We start from the raw sequence: 4,091 nt of genomic DNA on the forward strand, positions 1-4,091 counted from the left end.
TACACTAACTTGTATACGAGTTGTTTTGTATTCTGTGACGACTAGGTAATTTAAGGTGTCATTGGTGAAAAAAAATTTTTTCGATTTTTGCACACATACAGAATTTGGGGTTATATTTTTGGCAACTTATAGAAAGAAAATAATCGAGGGTTTTAAGTCTTACTTAATTTTGTTTTTGGGGTTTGGCAAAATTTAAGATAAGGCCACCATCTGTCCCAAGATGGCTCCCAGCAGCCCCTCAGTAGACCATTCCCTGCAGCAGGCCCCAACCCTCAGAGGAACCAGCCATCTGGGGGACCCCGTAAATTAGAGGCCTACCTATACTGAATAAGGTCCAGGTCTACCTGGGCTAGAGTAAGACTTTGCTTTAACAACAAACAAGCAAGCAACAAACAAACAAACAAACAGAAACTCTTGCTTCCATTTTGAATTCTGTCTTGGAGAAGTCCACACTCGTGTTCTCTTACTTTGTTTGCAGCACCTTTTTTTTTGTTGTTGTTCTCTTAACTTTTGCATATCACTCTATATTTGAATACATTTAATAAAATCTTCAAATATTTCCCACAATATGACTTTTGATATATAGTAGTTATTGATATTCATTGTTAGTTTTTACCTTTGTAAATATTCATCATGTAAGTTTTATTCTCAACATATACATATTCATCATATATATACATATATATGTATATATAAAACTTTTATATAAATTGAAGTGCTATTATGTCAGCATTTGTGTTTTCAGTAACAAAAATATTTAGAAATGGCTTCAATACTGGATAATGATGCAGGACTGAGTTTAGGATTTGTTTCTTTTACTCTTTATCTTCTTTCTCCTTGCACACTTTTGTCTTTTGTCTCATAGCTATTGTATCTACTTTTATTGATTTCATTCTTAAGTTTTCTATATATTGTAGGGCAAGGTATGTTTCTATTTACTATCTTGTAGTACTCTGATTTGGGAAATGAGATTAGAGCTTGTTCACTTGATGGTTTCAGAGATACTGGCCATTATAGGATGTGATCATCCTTTATCTAATTGCCTAGACTTCCAGATCTCTCATCCAGCTCTCCTCCTTCTCAGTAATACAGCTATACATTAATAGAGATATTTATACATTTATTTACTTTCCTTCTTTCTTCTAATTAATGAAGGACCTAGGAACTTCTTGGGGGTAGGATGTGGAGGGTATTATAAAAATGATGACACCACGAGTTTAAACTAAGAAATATATTATCCCTGTATTATAGATGGGTGAGCTATTTGGGAGGTGTGGGATATAACAAAATGGCACTAGCACATGCAGTCAGACCAATTAAGGTCTTGGAACCTGATCTGTGCCAAAATACCTGGCAACAGCTGAGGCAGCTAGAAGAGCCAATCACAAATGGCCATGTTATTGGGTGATGCAGAGGGACCAACGAAAGGAGACAAATAAACTATATAAGCCCAAGTCCTTCTTGTAATAAATGAGTCTGCAGCACCTCACCTAGTGCCTGCTTCCACCCAAATCCCAGTGTCTGCGTGTTGACTCCATGCTGCTCACCCCCTCCTGGGGGGCACCCTGAGACTCCCCTAGGCTGGACCTGCAGGGAGACTGCAAAATCTGGCACCTGAACAGGGACCCTCAGCCTCCTCAGCATTGGTGATGCCCCCAAGTTCGGTGAGTAGGTCCCGGGTTTTGTCTGTACTTTTGGCTGCTTGAGGGTGAACAAGTGGCTCCCTCATCTGTCCCCTCTACCCTATTTGTCATATTTGTTGTTAAATCAGGAAGGCACACTCCGCCGCATGGTCTCGAAGCCCAAGTGGGCCCCTTTCACTCCTTGGCTCGTCCTGGTGAGTTCACATAAGGGTTGATTTACCCCAAACCCAGACGCCAGGCCTCAGATGATCCTGTTGCCTGTCCCGGAGACACCGTGTGAGCATACAGCCGAGGGTTTCACAGTCCTCAGAAGTCCCTCACTAAGCACAAGACACTTGGATCCGAAACACCTTTTCATGTCAGGGAGGTTCACGTCAGAGTGGCTCACAGTCCACATCTGCTCTATCTGTGCCCTTTTAATGGTTACCCTTGCCTTCTACTTCTGTGGTGAGAATCCCTTCACCGAGCTCTCCCACAATGTAATCTTCCTCCACAAACAGCAGTGCTCAAGGCACTCTTAACGACTAGAAGACTAAAAGTGAAACCAAAAGATCTTGACAATTTCTGGGATGAGGCGATTTCTATCGCCCCTTGAGTGACCCCCAAATACATCTGGGACCCCTTGGTTTGGATGAGAACACTCTACCTCACTCACAAAGGGGAGTCCACTCTGGCAAGATGCCCTCAGCGCCCTTTGTCCCAATCCTACTGGCCATTATTGCGAGTCTTAAAGGCTCATCGATGGGGGAAGTGTTACAGGAACATAATCAGACTTGTTCAAAAAATACAGAGGAAAAACTGACCCTGCCAGCAGTCTCCAGCATACAGTCAGGTGGGGATGATGATGAGGAGGAAACTGGGAAATTAGAGCAAAAGCTAAAGCCTCCAGAGACACCACCCCCGCCATACCCCTGGAGGGAGGTCAGAGAGGCTCACGGGGAAGAAGACATAGATTCAGGACAACCCAGAGGCAGCCTAGAGGTTTCTGCCCCCTGTCCAAAACTCATTCCTTCACTTGCCCTCAGGACAGGAAAGTCAAAGGGAAAAACTTCCATACTGCTACAATCTTATCCTGTGAATGTTGGCACCAACACCACCCCCAGCCTTGGGTTCCTACCCCCTTGCCTGACCTAGTGCTTATACGCAAGGCAGTGTTAGAGACAGGCCTTGATTAGCCCTATTTTGAGCAAGTTGTCATCCAATAGGCTATCAAGCTGCAAACCCATTATGACTGATACTCCATGCTTAAAGCAGTCCTTGACCCTGCCCCCTTCCTTCAATGGAGGGTGGCATATGATGACTTTGCTGAGACACAGGCCCGCAACAACTTGCAGTTTAACATCCTCATTACCTTGGACATGTTGACAGGTCATGGAGGCTATATAGACCCAGTAACTCAGGCCCTCATTGGTGTTCCATTATATTTTGAGCAAGTGAAAAATATGGCCCTCCAAAGCCTCAAGGCTTATTCCCCCCCCAAGACCAGAGACGTTCTTTCATAACTTAATCCAACAAGTGAACAAAACATTCACGGACTTCATCTCCTGTGTCACATTGGCCGTAGAGAGACAAATGGCCCCCAGCCCAGCTCGGGATGCCCTCATTAAGGAACTGGCCTGGGAGGGCATGAATACCATTACCTGTAATGCTGAGCTACACCAATGGATTATTGCCACCCATAACATCAACCGGCCACTGCTCCTTTTGAGACCTTGACAGCCTTACTACAAACTCTTCTGATCAACAAATCATGGCATCCAACACCCCTTGAATCACCGGTCTGTTGGGGCTATGGCAAACCAGGGTATATTAAAAGGACATGCCCCCAGGGGGAAACTAAACCAAAGACGCCATGTCCTAGATGTAAAAAGGTTTCCACGGGGCTAAGGATTGCATATCTAAATTAGACAAGGGTCCTTTAAACTTCTAAAGGGGTGGCCCTCAGCCCCACAACCAAGAGGACCTAAATCAAATGTTAACTGGACTCTGCCTATTTATCCACATACCCCTCAAATTAAGATTGACCTCAATGAGATACCCATTAGGGGCATTGTGGACATGGGCACTGATGTCTCCATAATTACAGAAAATGAGGCAGCCAATTTTTCCCATTGGAAATTTCAAAAGGCCCAACTATAAAAGGAGTAGGAGGGCAACAAACCACCAAACAGACAATCAACAAGGTGGTATGGAAGGACTATGATGGCAATACAGGAACAGTCAGGACCCTTATACTTAATGTCCTCCGTACTCTATGGGGTAGAGATATCCTCTTTGATATGGGGGTGGTGCTGGCAACTGATGATGCTCCATTTTTGAGGATATCGTAGGACATGATAGATGCGGCCTCTCGGGAAGAAACAACTCATTCCTTGACTTCAACCAGCAGCACCCCCAATTCTAACGGCCACTGATCTGCCCTCATGCCCCCTTGATTGGAATATATCA

The sequence above is a fragment of the Nannospalax galili genome, unplaced genomic scaffold, assembly GCF_000622305.1.
Source record: "Nannospalax galili isolate Female #2095 unplaced genomic scaffold, S.galili_v1.0 scaffold189, whole genome shotgun sequence".
Lineage (NCBI taxonomy): Eukaryota > Metazoa > Chordata > Mammalia > Rodentia > Spalacidae > Nannospalax > Nannospalax galili.